The sequence below is a fragment of the Somniosus microcephalus genome, chromosome 7 (assembly GCF_052327205.1).
Source record: "Somniosus microcephalus isolate GS21.2 chromosome 7, FLI_Smic_1.0, whole genome shotgun sequence".
Classification (NCBI taxonomy): Eukaryota; Metazoa; Chordata; class Chondrichthyes; order Squaliformes; family Somniosidae; genus Somniosus; species Somniosus microcephalus.
This window is the reverse complement of record NC_140993.1, coordinates 139,529,017-139,550,967: the sequence shown is the minus strand read 5'-3', so window position 1 is coordinate 139,550,967 and position 21,951 is coordinate 139,529,017.

Here is a 21,951-nt window from a genome sequence, read left to right as displayed (position 1 = left end):
GGATGTTTTAACTGGCCACAGAAATAGCATTTTTGGGCCTGGTTACTGGGCATCGAAGCAGTTCTTACCGGAGGCTGCTGTCTCGGTTGGGTCGCTGCAGCGGTTGGTGCCGGGGGCGGCGGTCCCGTGTCCCACGGTTTCGATTGCCATGTCTCGGCGCCGTTACGGGGGTATGCCTCGAGGTTTCGGTGGGCCTCCTCTAACGAGAGCGCAAGGGCAATGGCCGTCTTCAGGTCGGGTTCCTTGCTTTCTAGCAGTCTCTGCCGGGTGTGGTCTGACTGGAGGCCCCTGACGAAGGCATCACAGGCGAGTCCCTGCGCGTGCTCCACAGCCGTTACCGCTTTACAATCGCAGTCTCTGCAGAGTGCCAGTAGCGCCCGTGCAAATGCCCCTACCGATTCTCCCGGTTGCTGCCTGCGGGATCCCAAGAGGTGTCGGGCGTAAATTGTGTTCACTGGGCGCGTATATTGCCCTTTTAGTAGCTCGAGGGCCGCCACGTACGTATTAGAGTCCCGGATTAGCATATATACTTGATGGCTCACCTGGGCGGTCAAAATTTTCAGTTTGTGATCCTCCTCTGTAACCTGTGAGATTGCGAGGAAGGATTCAAAGCAGCTCAGCCAGTGTTCAAACTTGGCTGATGCACCCACCTCTTGAGGGTCGAGGTCCAGGCGTGGTGGTCTGAGGGCTCTCAGCAATGTCTGCTGTATCCGTTGCTGTTGTTGCTCCTCAGGTGTCGCCATTTAACTTTTAGCTAATAAAATTGATACGCTTATCAATTACTTCATAAAAGGTGATGAGTCGAAGAAGAGATGACGAGTCGAAAGAAGAGATGAATAAGGCTTTTATTAGCTAAGAAGAGACCATGCTTCTTCGTGAGTGACTGAACAAGTCTGAACGAAACCCACACAGTGGTGGGTGGAGTCAGCTGAGGCATGCCTCCATACACAGCGCCACCCAGAGGTGGCAATATACAATACAGTGGTTTACCACAAGCAGGCAAGCATGCGTCTTTCTACTGGATGATCTGGCTGCTGATTCTGTTCTGATTTGTTCCAGGATCAGGGAAGTGGGAACTCCCAACACAGCCTCAACCGGGATTCAACCCCACCCCACCCCACCCCAATCCTGACCACTTCCATCTCAGTGTCCTTGATAGGGCAGGCAGAAGCTCCGCCCAAAACAAAGGCCATGTGAAATTCTGGGGTGAGGCCAGCACTGAGCTTATCTGAGTAATGAACTAGCTTGCTGCCCTTCTGATACATTCCTGCTAGGGTATTCAGTCCTCATTTCTTTTTGCCTATTATTCTTATCATCTTATAGTAAGCCCATTATCATGGTGGGTCTTTTCCTGCTGTTCTGGTCAGTGGCATCATGAATGTTAACAGTGGATTGTGGGTGGGACTTCATGACAGCAGTCTAGTGACAATGTAAAATGTTACAACTTCTTCAATATTTTCTACTCAGTTATTTCACAAAATTGTTCCACACACCCACTCAACCCACTCCAGATTGCTTCATCGGGAAGCGCGAGTGACCAATTTGGTGAGGGCTGAGTGGGTAACATTCATTCTGCAACTTATGCAACCAGTGCTGTTTAACAAATTAGCCAGCACAAAATTTATGTTATTATTCCCAGGATAGTGAACCTGTTCAGACCTGATTAAACTTCACAGCTGTGGTTCAGTAAATAGAGCCTTCATTAGAACTCTACCTGAAATGTTAACATATCTTTTCTTTTCCAGCTACTGAGAGAATTACTGTGCATTTCCAGCAATTTTTAGTTTTTAATTCCAGATTTTCAGAATTTGCATTTTTTTTTAGTCTACAGTTAATGTAGAACTGAAGAGGAGGAAAGGTCAATGGGGACACAATTATAATGTTGAATTTAAACTACCTTACCATAATATTTAAAAATTGTTAAAAAGGGCAATGAAAAAACTGCACAATTTGTGCACGAAAGCACTAATTAATAATTTTCAACAGAATAATGTTTTTTACATCAGTATACTGTGACTCCTGACCAATCAGAAATACTGAACTTAATGACACATTGGTGTTATTTTGAGATATTATTCACTTTTCTAAAAGAAGTGAGACATCCTATATACAGGGGCCTAGAATTTCGACACACGATGGGTGCAGGGTACAATCCCTGCGCCTGAATACATTGGGCCTCAGGCCTCACTTCCATCAAGCTGATCTGGTGCGTGCAGCCAGCTGGCGAAGACTGAACAAAGATCAGGCCACCGCCAGTGTCATATAGGCTCTCAGGAGGCTGGGATAGGGGAGGGAGATTGGAGGCCGAGGAAGAGAGATATCGGGGGCTGGAAGAGAGAGATATTGTAGGCCGGGGGGGGGGAGGGAGCTATTGGAGACCAAGGGAGGAGAGATATTGGAGGCCTGGGATGGGGGAGAAATATCGGAGGCCGTGGTGGGGGGAGGGGGAGAGATATCGGAGGCAAGGGGGGGTGGGGGGAGAGATATCGGAGGCCGGGGGAAGGGGAGAGATATCGGAGGCTGGGAGGGAGAGAAATATCAGAGGCCGGGCGATAAAGATATCGGAGGCCGGGCGATAGAGATATCGGAGGCTGGGGATTTGGGGGAAGAGATATCAGAGGCCGGGTGAGAGAGATATTGGAGGCCAAGGAGGGGAAAGATATTGGAGGCTGGCGGGGGTGGCGGTGGGGGAGCGTGGAGAGTTATCGGAGGCCGGCTGAGTGAGATATAGGAGGCTGGGTGAGAGAGATAGTGGAGGCTGGGGGGGAGAGATAGCGGAGGCCGAGGGGGAAAGAGATATCAGAGGCCAGGGGAGATAGATATCGGAGGCCTGGGGAGAGAGATAGCGGAGGCCGGGGATGGGGGAGAGATATCGGAGGCCGGGGATGGGGAAGAGATATCGTTGGCCTGGGGAGAGAGACAGCGGAGGCTGGGGGAGAGAGATAGTGGAGGTCGGGAGTGGTGGGATTGGGGGGAGAGATATCGGAGGCCGGGTGAAAGAGATATCAGAGGCCAGGGGAGATAGATATCAGAGTACAGGGCAACCCAATCTTGCAGTAGGGGCATCAAATGGGTGATAGGCCCCTTATTTGCATAAATAAAGGTCATAACACCTGTTTCTAGCATGGGCACTGCACGTTGATTTTTATGTCCTTTCCCAGCTGGAAATGTGCACCCACTTCTTGTCTGCCAGAAGGAAGAGTGGAGCCAGAGAACCCGGGGACCTAAGCTAAGTATCTAAATATCTAATATTTAGGCTCTTTGGCCTAGAAAATCCCTACCGTACCGCCACAACCCTGGAAAAAAATAGCAGCCGCCGCTCAATACACTTCTCTGGCACAGGACTCGGTGGCTGCCATTTTGGTGATGTCCTTAGTGCTACTGATAGCAGTGCTGGCCCTGGAGATACAAATATATAGAGCGTGACGTCAGTCAGCGTGCAATGCCGACTTAACATCACGCTCTGCAAACTTGGAACTTTGTGCTGAGTTCAGTGCTGGGTCCTAAGCTCACTTGAAAAGCGAGAGTGCAGCAGAGATGCTATCAGCACTTCTTAAAGGGACACACACATCTTTCAGATAAGTTTCCAGTTAAGCTTTTGGAGTGGATTTTTTATATTTTATTGAAGTAGTGGCTTGGTGCAATACATGTTAAAAGTTTTTAAAGTGTGCAGGGAGTGCTGCTGGATGCTTATAAGGCCTTGGATGGTAATGGAAGGCCTCTGAGATGACTGAAAATGCTGTAAATACTCAGCAGGTCAGGTAGCATCTGTGGAGAGAGCAACAGAGTTCATGTCTCAGGTCGAGATGCTACCTGATCTGATAAGTATTTCCAGCATATTATGCTTTTACTTCAGATTTACAGCATCGGCTCGCAGAGGGAAGAGGAAGACACAAAAGAGGAAGACGCAGAAGAGGAAGAAGCAGAAGAGGAGGAAGTAGAAGAGGAGGAGGCAGAAGAGGAGGAAGCAGAAAGAAGGATGCAGCCCAGACAGCCCCTTTCTGGCCAGGATATCCGGAATGGAATCATTTGCCTGTGGTACCAGTGGTGACCACACCCCCAATTCCCCTTTCAACATTTGTCCCACACCTTACCTTCCCTCTGTTACTGACCATCACAGCGTCCTCTTGGCTGCAATGCTGAAATAAAAGCCACCACAAAGCAAACTTTCCAATCCTACTTTATACATCTATCCATCCAATATGACATCAAGAAATCACCTCATCCCCCTTATGCATTCTCTTAGTGACTGTCTTGTGTGTGCCTTTGCCTATCCTACTGATGTCATGCAGTGCTACCCCAATGGCTGCAGCATGACTGGTGGAAGGCTGCTGACTTTCAGTGGGGGACACTGCAAATGGCCCTGCAGGTCGACCTTGAGGAGCTGGTGGCTGAGAGTGTGAAATCAAGAGATGGTGTTTCTTCTTCTTCTTCTTCTCTCTCCTCTTCCTTTCCTTGGTCAACCACTGGCTGGGCAGGCAGCATTTCTTGGGTGTGCGAAATGAGGAAGGCACAAGGGTGGAATTGTGGTGAGGGGAGGGCAGGAACTGTCTCCTCCAAGGGGGTGAGGTAAAGCTAGGAATGGGAGGTGTGCCTCGTGTTTGGTACAGATTGTTGGTAGGTGAGTGTTTGGGGGTGGGGGTCGTGCATTGAACAGTGTGTGAGGCTAGTGGTGCAGTTGGTAGGAGACAGATTTTGATGATGCATTCACTGACCTTGACCACTGGTCTGAGGTCACGAAGCTTTGTTGGTCACTGGAGCCAGGTCGTGGGGGTGACACTGCTGGCAATCTGGTCCCACATCCTTATTTCTGGAGGACCTCCTGGCCCCTGTGGGTAGAGGACCTCTCTTGCAGTGTTGACCCCCTGCACAAAGCTGGAGTGCAGTGTGTGAGATCTTGGGTGCCCTTTCCCTGGCTTGTTGAGCCATTTGCGATAGTGCTGAAGCACTTTTCCCATTTTTTTAGGTGCGGAAGGCAGTTCAGCTTTAAGAGCTGAAGACACCCATTTGGGAATTCTTTTTAATGCTAATTTTTTTTCAGAAGGCAGTTGAGCTGTAAGGGCTAAAAACTGCCTATTTTTACATGATTTTTATTTCATTTTAGAAGGCAGTTCCCCTTTAAGAAACTGCACTGCTTTCTGAAGTGACAGCCTTGCTTTAAGAGAAGGCTGTTCTTGCTGTAATGACGCTACTGCCAAGCTACATTGGGACCTCCTGCCGGGGCCACCAACACGAAACAGCTTTGCAACGTGAGTTTAGCACTGGGCTAATGTTCATTCGCAACCATCAGGAATATCCCAGTCCTGCCAGCACCATGAATTTCGGCGATGTTAACTCAGGCCGGCGGTGGCACTGGCAGGTTTTTAACAATCTCGAATCTCTCCGCTTTTGTGTTTAGTATCTCATAGGCTCTTGTTAAACTTGAGTAAATAATTTTGTCTTTTTTCTCTCTAAGTTAGGGCAGTGGGTTAAACTAAGAAGTTTAGTTAGTAGTCTAATAAATAGAGGCATGGCAGGGCACCTCAGCCCCATCGAATGCAAACCTGTGCCATGTGGGAAGTCCAGGATGCTTCTCGTGTCCCGGACAACCACATGTGCAGGAAGTGCCATCAGCTGGAGGAGCTTGAGCTCCGGGTTTCCGAGCTTGAGCAGCAGCTGGTAACACTGTGGTGCATCTGTGAGGCTGAGAGCTTCGTGGATACCACGTTTCAGGAGGTGGCCACCTCGCAGCTTAAGAGTTTTCAGGCAGAGAGGGAATGGGTGACCGCCAGACAGACAAGGAGGACCAGATAGGTAGTGTAGGAGTCCCCTGAGTGCATCTCGTTCTCTAACCAGTATGGGTGAGGGTGATGGTTCCTGTGGGGAGTACAACCAGAGCCAAGATCACGGCACCATGGGTGGCTCAGCTGTACAGCGGGGGAGGAGTAAGGTCAGAAAAGCAATAGTGGTAGGGGATTCAATAGTTACGGGAACAGACGGGCATTTCTGCAGCCGCAGATGTGACTCCAGGATGATATGTTGCCTCCCTGGTGCCAGGGTCAAGGATGTCACTGAGCAGCTGCAGGATACTCTGAGGGGGGAGGTTGAACAGCCAGAGGTTGTGGTCCATATCGGTACCAATGACATAAGTAAATAGAGGGATGAGGTCCTGCAGGCAGATTTTAGGGAGCTAGGAAAGAGGTTAATAAGCAGGTCCTCAAAGGTAGTAATCTTCGGATTACCCCTGGTGCCACGCGCTAGTAAGTACAGGAATAGGAGGATAGAGCAGATGAATGCGTGGCTGGAGAGATGGTGCAGGAGGGAGGGCTTTAGATCCCTGAGGCATTGGGACTGGTTTTGGGGAAGGTGGGACCTGTAAATGCCAGACCGCAACAGGGCCGGGAACAATATCCTCGCGGGGTGGGGTGGGGAGAGGGGAGGGGGTAAGGCGGGGATCAGTTGCTGGTGCTGTTGAGGAGGGTTTAAATTAGCTTGGCAGGGGGGATGGGAACCTGAGTGTAGATTCAGAAGGGAGAGAAGCAAAGCTAGAAATGGAAGGCAGAAAATTAGTAAGTGAGTTTGAAAGGCAGAGGAAACAAAAGCTCGAATATAGACAACAAAGGAGTTTGGCAGTGCTTAATGGTATATACTTCAATGCAAGGAGTCTAGTGAAGAAGGCAGATGAGCTGAGGGCACAGATAGACACGTGGAAGTATGATATCATAGCTATTACTGAAACATGGCTGAAAGAAGGGCAGGAATGGCAGCTCAACATCCCTGGTTACAGGGTTTTCAGACAAGATAGAGAGGGGGATAAAAAAGGATGGGGGGTTGCAATATTGGTTAAAGAAACAATTACAGCTGTGAGGAGGGATGATATGTTAGAAGGATCATCAAATAAGGCCATATGAGTTGAACTGAAGAACAAAAAAGGGGGAATCACACTGCTGGGAGTGTACTATAGACCCCAGTCAGGGGGAGATAGAAGAGCAAATATATAGGCAAATTTCTGAGGTGCAAAAACAATAGGCCAATAATAGTAAGGGATTTTAACTAACCTAATATTAACTAGGATAGAATCAGTGTAAAAGGTATAGAGTGCGCAGAATTTTTAAAATGCATTCAGGAGAACTTTTTTAGCCCGTATGTAGCAAGCCCAACAAGAGAGGGGCAGTTCTGGACTTACTTGTAGGGAATAAAGCTGGGGAGGTGGAAGAGGTATCAGTGGGAGAACATTTTGGTGGTAGTGATCATAATTTAGTTAGATTTAACATAGTTATGGAAAAGGACAAAGATAGATCAGGAATAAAAGTTCTGAATTGGGGAAAGGCCAATTTTTTTAAGCTGAGATGTGATTTAGCAAAAGTGAACTGGAAACAGCTACTTGAAGGTAAATCAGTGTCAGAGCAGTGGGAGGCATTCAAGGAGGAGACGGTGAGGGTTCAGAGCAAATATGTTCCCACAAATAAAAGGGTGGGACTCCCAAATCTAGAGCCCCCTGGATGTCAAGGGGCATACAGGGTAGGATAAGGCAAAAAAGGGAAGCTAAATATTGCAGAAAGCCTAGAGGAGTACAGAAAGTGCAGGGGTGAAATTTAAAAGGAAATTAGGAAAGCAAAGAGAGGGCATGAAAAAATATTGTAATATATAAAATCAAGGAAAACCCAAAGATATTTATAAATACATGAAGAGCAAGAGGATAACTAAAGAAAGAGTATGGCCTATTAAAGACCAAAAAGGTAACCTGTGTGTTGAGGTGGAAGATGTGGGTATGGTTCTTAATGAATTCTATGCATCTGTCTTCACAAAAGAGAGTGACATTGTAATTAAGGAGGAGGAGTGTGAAATATTAGATGAGATCAACATAGTGAGAGAGGAAATATTAAGGGGTTTAGCATCTTTGAAAGTGGATAAATCACCAGGCCCAGATGAAATGTATCACAGGCTGTTAAGAGAAACAAGGGAGGAAATAGTGGAGGCTCTGACCATCATTTTTCAATCCTCTCTGGCTACAGGTGTGGTGCCGGAGGACTGTTAATGTTGTACCATTGTTTAAAAAGGGAGAAAGGGATACACCGAGTAATTACAGGGCAGTCAGCCTAACCTCGGTGGTGGGTAAATTATTGGAAAAAAATTCTGCGTGACAGTATTAATCGACATTTAGAAAGGCACGGATTAATCAAGGACAGTCAGTATGGATTTGTTAAGGAAAGGTTGTGCCTGACTAACTTGATTGAATTTTTTGAGGAGGTAACAAGGAGGGTCGATGAGGGTAGCGCATTTGATGTCGTCTACATGGATTTTAGCAAGACTTTTGATAAGGTTCCATATGGCAGACTGGTCAGAAAAGTAAAAGCCCATGGGATCCAAGGGAAAGTGGCAAGTTGGATTCAAAATTGTCTCAGTGGCAGGAAGCAAAAGGTCAGCGGGTGTTTTTGTGACTGGAAGGCTATTTCCAGTGTGGTTCCGCAGGTCTCAGTACTAGGTCCCTTGCTTTTTGTGGTATATATCAATGATTTAGACTTCAATGTAGGGGGCATGATTAAGATGTTTGCAGATGATACAAAAATTGGCCGTGTGGTTGATAGTGGGGAAGAAAGCTGTAGATTGCAGGAAGATATAAATAGACTGGTCAGGTGGGCAGAAAAATGGCAAATGGAATTCAATCCGGAGAAGTGTGAGGTAATGCATTTGGGGAGGGCTAACAAGGCAAGGGAATACACAATAAATGGTAGGATACTGTGAAGTGTAGAGGAACAGAGAGACCTTGGAGTGCATGTCCACAGATCCGTGAAGGTAGCAGAACAGGTAGATAAGGTGGTTAAGAAGGCATACGGGATACTTTCCTTTATTAGCCAAGACATAGAATGTAAAAGCAGGGAGGTTATATTTGAACTGTATAAAACACTAGTTAGGCCACAGCTAGAGTATTAGAGTATTGTGTACAGTTCTGGTCACATTACAGGAAAGATGTAATTGCACTAGAGAGGGTACAGATGAGATTTATGAGGATGTTTCTAGGACTGGAGAATTTTAGCTATGAGGAAAGATTGGATAGGCTGAGGTTGTTTTCTTTGGAAAGAGGAGGCTGAAGGGAAACTTAATTGAAGTGTATAAAATTATGAGGGGCCTAGATAGAGCGGATAGGAAGGACCTATTTCCCGTAGCAGAGAGGTCAATAACCAGGGGGCATAGATTTAAAGTAATTGGTAGAAGGATTAGAGAGGAGTTGAGGATAACTTTTTTTACTCAGAGGGTGGTGGGGGTCTGGGACTCACTGCCTGGAAGGGTGGTAGAGGCAGAAACCCTCATCGCATTTAAAAAATACTTGGATATGCATTTGAAGTGCCTACAGGGCTATGGACCAAGAGCTGGAAAGTGGGATTAGGCTGATTAGCTCTTTTAAGGGGTAAGCCATTTAGGACTGAGATGAGGAGGAATTTCTTCACCCAGAGAGTGGTAAACCTGTGGAATTCTCTGCCACACAGGGCAGTTGAGGCCAATTCATTAAATATATTCAAGAAGGAGTAGGATATATTTCTTGAGGCTAAAGCGATCAAGGGATATGGGGAGAAAGCAGGGACAGGGTACTGAATTTGGATGATCAGCCATGATCTCATTAAATGGAGGAGTGGGCTCGAGGGGCCGAATGGCCTACTCCTGCTCCTATCTTCTATGTTTCTATGTATGTTTCAAAGCAGCAGAGAGTGGCTACTCAGGTTTGATTCCTCATTCTGCCTAGTTCTTGATTTGACTCAGGCTGGCAGTGGCTGGAACATCTCCTTTCATGGGATGGAGCATTGAATTGGAGCATCCTTGTTAAGTCACTATTGTGCACCTAAAGAAGGCATTGGCTGAGTGAGGAAAAGAGCCACCACCCTACCCACTTTCTCAGGAGCAGAGGCACAAGACCCAGGCAGAACCTACCAACAAACGGGGGGAAAGCACTGAGAAAGAAAGAAGAATTTGCATTTATACTGTGCCTTTCATGTCCTCAGGACATCCCAATGTGCTTCACAATCAATGAATTACTTTTTAGTGTAGACACTAAAAAGACACTACTCATGGGAGTAATTATAATCTAATCCCGGGGAATCTGATAGGATCAGATCGGCTGTTCCTTGTACTTAGGTTTTACTGATTTTACTTAGGTCAGGTGAGGTTAAAGTTACCCTCATGTATTTTTTGTAGCACCAAATAGATGCCACATGTGACCATTTGCAGCAACAAAAAAGGCCAATATCCTCCCACTGACTTTCAACAGCTGGGGACCCACTATCAACATCCTGGGGGACATCACTGACCAGAAACTTAACTACCCATATCAACACTATGGCTACAAGAGGATGGCAGAGGCTGAATGACTCACCTCAAAGCATCTCCACCATCTATAAGGCTCAAGTCAGGAGTGTGATGGAATACGCACCACTTGACTGCACTGACTCAGTATCAACATCCCCGCCCCCACCACCATCACCAGCAATTTGTGACTGAAATATGTATTCGTAACAGGATACACTACAGTAACTCAACAAGCTTACTTCAACAGCATCTCTCAGGCCCGTGACCTCTACCCCTGAGAAGGACAAGAGCAGCAACATCATGAGAACAGCATCACTTGCAAGTTTCACTCCAAGTCACTGCCATCCTGACTGGGACATATACTACAGTTCTGTAATTGTCACTGGGTCAAAACCCTGGAATTCCATAACTAACACCATCATGGGAGCACCATCATGGCAAGGACTGCATTGGTTCAAGAAGAAGGCCCACCACCACCTTCTTACAGCCACTTGGGATGGGCAATAAATATGGCCTTGCCAGCATTACCCACATATTGGCCCAGAAATTCGGGTTGGAGGCTTCCCGCGGGTGCAAGCCTCCGACCTGCACTTACCTAGCGCGCCGGCCATTGTGCTGTGGGCCCACGTGGGATTCCGATCCTGGGCCTGCTCCAACTGCCGGCACGCAGTGCTTGCGTATCCCAGGGGCGCAGTTAGTTCGATGCGTCCCCTGGGATCACGTGGGCCATGGAGAGCCAATGGTAGCAGGGAATGCCCATTCATATATTTGACAGGAAGAGCTGTCAAAACTATAAATACTATAAGCCCCAAAACATCACTAAAACTTCAAATAATTTTTTTTTTAAATCACATTTTTAAAATAACTATAAATGACATAAAATAACTATTTTAAACAATAATTTAAATTTTTGAAAAAATTAATTACATTTTCTAACGGCGCTAAAAATAAACTTACCTTTCTTTAAAGTATTAAAAAATAATAAACCTGTGGAAAAAATGTTTTAATTTTAATTAATTCACCACTTACCTTGTTAAAAGCAGGCCTTGCGCCTGCTTTTTACATGTGTAAATTCTGGAGACTTACCCTCCCGGACAACCCTGCAAAAAAAAAGTAAGTTCCATGCGCACGCGCTGCCTCTCCGGCGTACGCGTTCGACCTCTGAACCTCTTCCTTTAAGGGAACGGAAGTTCCGGTTTCCCGCGCATGTGCAGTGCATGCATGAAACCGGCACTTCCGTTGGGCCTATGGGTGAGTACCCAATGTGTACTCACCCGTGGAGACCCGAATTTCTGGGCCAATGTGAACAAAATAAAAAATTAAATACAGCTCAGATGTCCACATAGAGAGCCAATTGCTTAATTCAGCCTTCTTTATAGCTCATTTGGAATTAAATAGTTTCAGAATAAAAATATTCACTTGGAATAAAATAGTCACTTGCTGCATACCTTAGGAAGAGCATTTCATGGAGCTCTTTAGTCTGAACATCCTTCAGAAATCCAATAAGAATTAAGAAATCACAGAAAGATCCTGACTATTATCTCCCTTAATTCCTTTGAAGAAGGAAGCAATTTCAATGATATGGAAACCCGGGCATCATTAAATGATATCGCCCATCAGTGTACAGTGGGGAGACATCTATCATAGAATCAGTATGTACATTTTCCACGCATAGCTGCCAGGGATTTTAACAGGTAATAACAAATGAAAATCACATTCTCGTGTGATTTCAAATCCTAATAAACTACTTATAATCAAACTACCAAACAAACATATTTGGAAGCGAATGCTGGAGGATATACAACTTCACACTGCTGAAATACCACACAATCTTCTGTTTTGAATGAGGCACCTGAAGCCTTTTGAAGAATAGAACTCCGCTCAACCTGACCATTGCAATAATTGGAAACCGAGAGTAGGAAGAGATCTCTAAATGGAAAGCTGCTATTGTCACTTTTATCTCATCTCATATCAGAGGCAGAGAAGGGTGATATTAGAGATGGAAGGAGGCGGTCTTTGTGGCAAGGATATGGGGTTGGAAGCTCAGCTCAGGGTCAAATAGGATGACAAAGTTGCAAACAGTCTGGTTCAGCCTGAGCCAGTGGCCAGGCAGGTGGCTGGAGATTCGGTGGCTACGACTGGATAGGTAAGAGTGGAAACAGACAAGCGCAGTCCCACTCAGCTGGACAACGGAGGAGAGGCATTGTAGGAGGATGGTGTGTGTAATGATCAATAACATGTCATTCTATAGTGGACACTAGGTGGAGCCGTAGAGCTGTGTAGAGCTGTATATAGCTGTATGTATAAGACTACACTACCCAGCTGTATGTATATTAAGACTACATTACCCATGAGGCACTAGGCTACCCAGAAGGCAGCAGTCAAGATGGAAGCCTCTACAGATACTACCTAGTCCACATGTGCTCAATAAAAGTGTCTAGCAAAAGCTAGCTGTGTTCATAATAAGAATGTCTATTTATTAATGAACATAAGAGTGTGGTCAATCATGTCATAGACTGCAGACAGCTTGAGAAGGATGAGGAGGGATAGTGCATGGAGGATATGATTTGTGACTTTGATTAGGGCTGTTTCAATGCTGTGGCGGGGTGGAAACCTGATTTGGAGAGGCTCAAACATTGAGTTGCAGGAAAGTTTGCATGGGTTTTGGCGGCAACAACAGCTTCAAGGACTTTGGAGCAGAAAGGGAGGTTGGCGATAGGGCGGTAGTTTGCAAAGTATGTAAAGGAAAGGACCATAACTTTTCAGGGGTGTCAAGCTACATTTGAAACTGCTGAACTATGGATGGAAGAAGCAATGTCATACAATAGTAAAATTGAAGTCAATGGGACTAAAGGGGAAAACTCTCCACTGCCTGGAGTCATACCTAGCACAAAGGAAGATAGTTGTGGTTATTGGAGGTCAATCATCACAACCCCAGAACATCGCTGCAGGAGTTCCTCAGGGCAGTGTCCTAGGCCCAACCATCTTCAGCTGCTTCATCAATGACCTTCCCTCCATCATAGGGTCAGAAATGGGGATGTTCACTGATGACTGCCCAGTGTTCAGTGCCATTCACAACTCCTCAGATAATGAAGCAATCCGTTCCCACATGCAGCAAGACCCGGACGACATTTAGGCTTGGGCTGCTAAGTGGCAAGTAACATTTGCGCCACATAAGTGCCAGGCAATGACTATCTCCAACAAGAGAGAGTTTGACCACTGCCCCTTGTCATTCAATGGCATTACCATCGCCGAATCCCTCACCATCAACATCCTGGGGGTCACCATTGACCAGAAACTTAACTGGACCAGCCACATAAATACTGTGACAACAAGTGCAGGTCAGAGGCAGGGTATTCTCCAAAATTCATGCCCATCTTTCCCGGAACTCCATGTTTGAATCCCTCCAATCTGGTTTCCGCCCCACCACAGTACCAAAACGGCTCTTATCAAAGTCACTATTGACATCCTTTGTGATTATGATAAAGGTAAACTAACCCTCCTCGTCCTTCTCAACCTATCTGCAGCCTTTGACATGGTTGACCACTCCATCCTCCTCCAATGTCTCTCCACTGTCGTCCAGCTGGGTGAGACTGTACTTGCCTGGTTCCATTTTTATCTTTCTAATCATAGCCAGAAAATCACCTGCAATGGCTTCTCTTCCCGCTCCCACACCATTACCTCTGGTGTTCCGCCAAGGATCTATCCTTGGCCCCCTCCTATTTCACACTACATGCTGCCCCTTGACGGCATCATCCGAAAAAATAGCATCAGTTTCCACATGTACACAAACAACACCCAGCTCTACCTCACCACCTCTTCTCTCGACCCCTCCACGGTCTCTAAATTGTCCGACTGCTTGTCCGATGAGCAGAAATGTTCTCCTATTAAATATTGGGAAGACCGAAGCCATTGTTTTCGGTGCCCGCCACAAACTCCGTTCCCTAGCCACCGACTCCATCCCTCTCCCTAGCATCTGTCTGAGGCTGAACCAGACTGTTCACAACCTTGGTGTAATATTTGACCCTGAAATGAGCTTCCGACCACATATCCACAGCATAACTAGGACCGCATATTTCCATCTCCGTAACATTGCCCATCTCTGCCCCTGCCTCAGGTCATCTGCTGCTGAAACCCTAATCCATGCCGTTGTTACCTCTAGACTTAACTATTCCAATGCACTCCTGGCTGGCTTCCCACATTCTACCCTACATAAACTTGAGGTCATTCAAAACTTGGCTGCCTGTGTCCTAGCTCACACCAAGTCCCATTCACCCATCACCCCTGGCCTCCCAGTTAAGCAACGCCTCGATTTTAAAATTCTCATCCTTGTTTTGAAATCCCTCCATGGCCTCGCCCCCCGCCGCCCCCCCATCTTTGTAATCTCCTCCAGCATCTCCCCCTCCCACCACAAGATATCAGCGCTCCTTTAATTCTGCCCTCTTGAGCTCTTGAGCATCCCTGATTATAATCGCTCAACCATTGGTGGCCATGCCTTCAGCTTCCTGGCCCCTAAGCTTTGGAATTCCCTCCCTAACCCTCTCTGCCTCGCTACATTTCTTTCCTCCTTTAAGACGCTCCTTAAAACCTACCTCTATGACCAAGCTTTTGGTCCTCTGCCCTAATTTCTTATGTGGCTCGGTGTCAAATTTTTGTTTTATAACACTCCTGTGAAGTGCCTTGGGACGTTTTACTACATTAAGGCTGCTATATAAATACAAGTTGTTGTTGTCATTGTTATTCTGCGGTGTCTCACCTTCTGACTCCCCAAAGCCTTTCCAACATTTACAAGGCACAAGTAAGGAGTGTGATGGAATACTCTCCACTTGCCTGGATGAGTGCAGCTCCAACAACACTCAAGAAGCTCGACACCATCCAGGACAAGCAGCCCGCTTGATTGGCACCCCATCCACCACCTTAAGCATTCACTCCCTCCACCACCAACATAATGTGGATGCAGTGTGTACCATCTACAAGATGCACTGCAGCAACTCATCAAGGCTTCTTCGACAGCACCTCACAAACCCGCAACCTCTACCATCTAGAAGGACAAGGGCAGCAGGCGCATGGGAATGCCATCCTTTTTCCAGTTCTGACAAAAGGTCATCGACCTGAAACGTTGGGCCCAATTTTGTGGATTGTGTGGGAAATGGTTGGATTCCCCGAATGTGGGGTTCTGACCCACAAAAAAATGGGTCAGCCAGCTGCACGCAATTTTCCCTCAAGTGGCCAATTAATTTCCAGCGTGTGGACAGCCTTGCTAATTGTCCATTTCCAGTCTCAGAAAGCCCCACAATATGATGTCATCATTTGTGGTGCTTTCAAAGTGTCCAGCAAGCTTCTCCAACTCTGCAGGCTTCTCAACCACTCTTGCACAATGGCAGAGGAGCCTGCACCAGCTGCTGCCAGCGGCAGAGGCCGAGCTGCGGCCAAATTCAACGAGACGTCACTGCAGACCTTGGTGGATGGGGTAAGGGCCCACAGGGAGGTCCTCTACCCTCGCTCAGGGAGGAAGAGGCCTCCCAAAGAGTCCACGGCTGCCTGGATGGAGGTGGCAGCAGAGGTAAACTCTCTGAGTGTCACCTGTCGCACCTGGCTACAGTGCAGGAAGCACTTCCATGACCTTCACCGCACAGGGAAAGCAAGTACGAAGTTTCCATCACCCTCAACCTGATCCCCATTGCCTTTCCCCAACAGCACTCAGCTTCAGCAATCTCTTCCTCCACATCCCACTTCACAGTCACATCCATGCACACTTACCCATTCCGTATCTCTCTATGCCCACATTCACATAACTATTCCACCATCCAGTCTTGTAAATAGTTTTAATGCCATCATTTTCCTGTACATAAAAAATCTGGTGGCAGCTGCTGCAGTTATGGCGTCTGTCATTTGGCGAATGGGGATGTCACATAGAGGCCTTGGGATAACTTGCAGATGATAGCAAGCTGGTCAAAGATGTAGGAAAGTGTAGGCATGGGCCACTGTCCATGGTCAGTTAAGAAGCAGTGAGGCTGCAGTGTTTGATGTACCAGGCTACGAAAATCTGCCCAGGATGAGTGCGTTCCTTGCATTCCGCCCAGCAATGCTCTCGCGCACTGGTTCCGCTGGTTGGCGGGCCTCTGCAGGATGCTCATTTCCGTCCTCCTCCTCCTCCTCCTCCTCCTCCTCCTCAGCATCATCCTCATCCGAGGCGGCTCTGTGAGGAGCCTCTTGGTTCTGCGGAATCGGCAAGCCATAACGCTGTGCCATGTTATGAAGCACACAGCATACCACAACGATTTTGGAGACCCTGGCTGATGAGTACTGTAGGGCTCCACCTGATCTATCGAGGCATCTGAAGCGCATCTTCAGCAATCCGATGGTTTGCTCGATAATGCATCTGGTGGTAATGTGGCTGGAGTTGTAGCGCTCCTCAGCTTCGCTGGCTGGTCTCCTCAACGGCGTCATTAGCCAAGAGCACAGGGGATATCCCTTGTCTCCAAGTAGCCATCCTTGAAGTTCGTTTGGCGGACTGAATAGCGGAGGCACAGTAGACTGGCGCAGTATGAAGGAGTCATGGCAGCTGCCAGGGAACCTGGCACAAACATGCAAAATCACCTTCTAGTGGTCACACACCAGCTGATATGGCTGGATATGGATGGCTTCATTACCTGAGGAGTTACGAATGGAACTGAACACTGCAATCATCAGCAAACATCCCCAATTCTGATCTTATGATAGAGGGAAGGTCATTGATGAAGCAGCTGAAGATGGTTGGACCTAGGACACTGCCCTGAGGAACTCCTGCAGTGATGTTCTGGGGCTGAGATGATTGGCCTCCAACAACCACAACCATCTTCCTTTGTGCTAGGTATGACTCCAGCTAGTGGAGAGTTTTCCTCCTGATTCCCATTGACTTCAGTTTTACTAGGGCTCCTTGATGCCAGACTCGGGCAAATGCTGCCTTGATGTCAAGAGCAGTCACTCTCACCTCACCTCTGGAATTCAGCTCTTTTAGCCATGTTTGGACCAAGACTGTAATGAGGTCTGGAGCTGAGTGATCCCGGCAGAACCCAAACTGAGCATCGGCAAGCAGATTATTGGTAATACGTGTCGCTTGATAGCACTGTCGACGACACCTTCCATCACTTTGCTTGCACCCTGGTTGCAGTGTGTACCATCTATAAGATGCACTGTAGCAACTCACCAAGGCTTCTTTGGCAGCACCTCCCAAAGCCACGACCTCTTCCACCTAGAAGGACAAGGGCAGCAGGCTCTTGGGAATACCACCACCTCCAAGTTCCTCTCCAAGTCACACACCATCCTGACTTGGGAATATTTTGCTGTTCCTTCATCGTCGCTGGTGTAAGGGGTTTTCCTCGAGAGGTTTCCCTGAGGTTTCTCTCTCTAGAGGCCTCTCTCTCTTGCACAGTAAACCTTGAGTGGTTTGACCCACTCGCCCCTTAGGTTCTATACTCTGGACTTAGGCGCAGGAACTACAATGTAGAGAAAACTCTTGTAGACCAAGTTTGATGAAACAAAATGAAATTTTATTGCATAAGGAAAAATATCAAATCCAATGCAAGCAGATAAGGGAGTACATGGGAGGGAAAAACACACAAACAAATCATAACGACACAGTACTAACTAAAGCAAATACAGGCATCTTATACTCTACAAAGATCATTATGAAATAAGGAAACGCACGGAACATCGAGGGACAACAACTCGTGTTAATTGTACCCTTAAAATCCACCCCCTTATTAAACCTATCTAGATCTGATTGTGAAGGGCCAGAAACATGCTCACCAATCTTACTAGGAAGTGCAAGGTTTTGAAATCGAGTCTGTGTTTGGTCCTTTCAGGCGTTTCGTCTCCATGTGGATCGTGGAGCCCCTGCGAGCTGCGCCACACCTCTCTCCTGAGGTGGGGGTCAGGGACGGCTACACAGGCGGGCCTGGATGTCGGCGTGGTCGAGGATTGTCGGCTCGACCCTGGTTAGAGGAGCCTTGGGCTGGCTCCCATTGCTTCTTCAGTTTCTTTTCTCTTCTCCCAAGCCGGGGTGGCTGGAAGGTTTCTCCTCTTGGGGCCTTTATTTTTTTGTCTCTTCTCCCAAGTTGGGTCGATGGCCTCTCGTTCCGGCAACGGCCCGGGGATGGTCGATGATCTCCCGATGTGTTTCCCCGGGGCGGGACGCCGGCTTCAAGACGGCCTTCTCGATGTTGGCTTTCTTCTTCCTCCTGCGATCGCCTGCTTCTTCTTCTGGATGTCCGGATTCAAGCTGTGTGTCTGAGCTCAAGCTGCAGGCTTGTCTGTCTGCATTCCAACTCGCTTACCCCAACTGCCGAAAAGTCTCTCCAGATATACCTTTCTTCCAGAGGCTTCACTTCCCGCCCAAAATCAGGTTAGTCTTTGTTTAATTTTTGGCGGGCTGGGAGCACAGTGGGGTAGTCATTATATTTTAAAATGTCTTAAATGGCTGGTAAGAGGCCCATCTCTGGTCTGGAATTACCTTCATTGTTTTTAATGTCCTGCTGATCTCGTTATCTAGTCCTGGGTGCTGTTCTCATGAATATGAAATTGTCCCCTTTTGTCTGGGTCAACATTTAGATGGCCTCTGTCTCCAGGCCGATCTTGACTAGATCTGCATCTAATCCATATGCATACCTGTGGGTCTGGTTTCGTTCTCTCAGGAACGGCTTCCAGAACTTACTGTGGGTTGAATCCACAAATCTGTCTGAGGTTGCGCAGGAACCATTTTAAAGTGTCCCAATAAGCTGGTCACATGGTACGTCAGCCATTTTGTATGCCCCTTTTTCTGGGCTTCTTTTAAAACAGTCTTTAAAATCACGGCCTCTTCTGCCATTTGACCCTTATTAATATAAAGTCCAATTTTGCGAATCCTACAGCTGGGTCAAAATCCTGGAACTCCCTCCATAACAGTTCTATGGGAGAACCTTCAAGCACACAGATTGCAGTGGTTCAAGAAGGCAGCTCACCACTACCTTCTCAAGGGCAATTAGAGATGGGTAATAAATGTTGGCCTTGCCAGTGATGCCCACATCCCAGGAATTAGTTTAAAAAATGCATTTGCTACCCATTGTTGGCTGCCATCGGAGTTCCCTATAAGTTACCAGTTCTACTTACAGTGGGTGGGGAGTGCGCAGTGTTTGATTCACCCCCCTGTCGGGTCGCTATGCCCCATGTCGGTTTAACAGGGCTGGGTTTGTGTGCCCACAGGCAATTGTCTTTACAGAGAACACTAGCGATGTTTGAGTGCCAGGGCAAGTGGTGACCTGGCAACGAGGGCCAGAAGTTGATAACAGCAACAACAACAACAACTTGTATTTATATTGCACCTTTAAAGTAATAAAACATCCCAAGGCACTTATTATCAAACAAAATTTGACACCGAGCCACATAAGTAGATACTATGGGAAGGTTGCCAAAAGCTTGGTCAAATAGGTAGGTTTTAAGGAGCGTCTTAAAGGAGGAGAGAGAGGTAGAGAGGTTCCAAAGATTCACAACCCTCTGATTGAATAAATTTTTTGTCATCTCAGTCCTAAATGGTCAACCCCTTATCCTGAGACTATAGAGTGGATAATTCACATTAGGATACAGACTTGGGGATGGGCTAGGACTCCATCTAGTCTTTGGTAGAGTTCAATCTTGGTGGGGTAGGATCCCACTTAGAATTCTCTACCGCAGAGGGCTGTGGATACTCAGTCGTTGGTTATATTCAATGCTGAGATAGACAGATTCTTGAACTCTAAGGGAATCAAGGGATATGAGGATTGGGCAGGTGTGGTGATTATTCCTTGTTTAGTAAAAGTATTGTGATTGGTTGTTTGTTAACTGCCTTGGGATATATGTTGTAATCTCATTGGTAGTTGATGTCACATGATGTGTGGTGGCCACCTTAAATTCAGTTCTTTTCCAGCTTTGGTTGGGACTGGATGTGGAAAGATGTGCTGCAGATTTTAAAGTTAATAAAGCCTAGCTTTGGAAGGCAAATCTATTCTTTATTTCAATGTATTAACTTTATGTTAGAATGGAGCGATATCTTCAACCAGAACGATTCAAGGCTGACCCCAATTCTGCTGGAGTGGATGATAAATGGAAACATTGGTATTGTACATTTAAAAACTTTTTGGGCGTGTTGGATCAAGAGTCTCTAAATAAGCTGAATATGCTGATCAACTACATTGCTCCGGATGTATATAAATATATTTTGGACTGTAAAACTTATGAAGTGGCTATTTCTAAATTGGAAAAGATTTTTGTTAAACCAAAGAATGAGGTATTTGCACATCACCTTCTATCTGCCCATAGGCAGCAGGTGGGAGAATCTTTGGATACTTATTTACAAGCACTTCGGTGCCTTAGTGTTAACTGTAATTATAAGGCCGTGACGGCTGAAGAATATAAGGAAGAATCGGTACGGGATGCTTTTATTAATGGATTACTGTCTAGATCAATTCGTCAGCGGTTGTTAGAAAATAAGACTTTGGATCTTAAAAGTGCTTTTGAGCAAGCTTCTACATTGGATGTGGCTCAGAGAAGTTCGGATTCTTATGCTCTTTTTAATCGGCCTGCGACTATGGTTTCGGCAGTTTCGGATGAAAAGGAATTATGTGGACTTAATGGGAGTGGTTTACTAGATTCTGAAACAGTTTCTACTTCGGCGGCTGTTGCCTCTAGGATTCAGAAGTGTTATTTTTGTGGGAATATCCGGCATCCTCGTCTGAAGTGTCCTGCTCGGGAGGCTGTGTGTAGTAAATGCGGCAAGAGAGGTCATTATGCACGCATGTGCAAATCATCAGGTTCAATTACCTCCTCCTCTCCTGGTGTGGGAGGGCCCTCCTCTACCACCTCCTCCTCTGTGACTATTCAGCCTTTAGATAGGGCGTTTATTGCATCAATTTCTGCTGCATTTGCTCATGGCCTAAACAAAGCTATAGTTACGGCTCAAGTTAATGGGTTGGAAGTGAAGGCCCTTATAGATACGGGCAGTACTGAGAGTTTTATAAGTCTTCAGTTTGTGAAGGAGAAGCATTTGAAAATTTCGCCTGTTACGTATCAGGTGTGTATGGCTCAGACGACCCTTATTTCACAAATAGCTGGTTGTTGCTTTGTGAAAATGATTCTTCTAGGTAATACGTATACTGATATACGCCTATCTGTTTTGCCTAATCTCTGTGCGGATATTTTGATTGGACATGATGTGCTTCAGTTACACGAGTCTCTTAGTCTTTCATTTGGAGGGACTAAGCCACCTTTATCTATTTGTGGATTAACCTCTTTATCCATTATCACTTTTTTCCAATTTGATGCCGGATTGTAAGGCAATTGCTACCAAGTCAAGAAGATATAGTAGTCAGGATAGAGAATTTATTAATTCTGAAGTTCAACGTCTCTTATTGGAAGGAATCATTGAACCTAGTTGTTCGCCTTGGCGAGCACAGGTAGTTGTCACGACTAACGAGAGACACAAGAAACGAATGGTGATAGACTATTCCCAAACTATTAATAGGTATACTCAATTAGATGCGTACCCTTTGCCTAAGATTGATGAGCTTATCAATAAAGTATCTCAGTATAAGGTTTTTAGCACTATTGACTTAAAGAGTGCTTATCATCAGATTCCTATTGTTAAGAAGGATCAACCATATACGGCCTTTGAGGCTG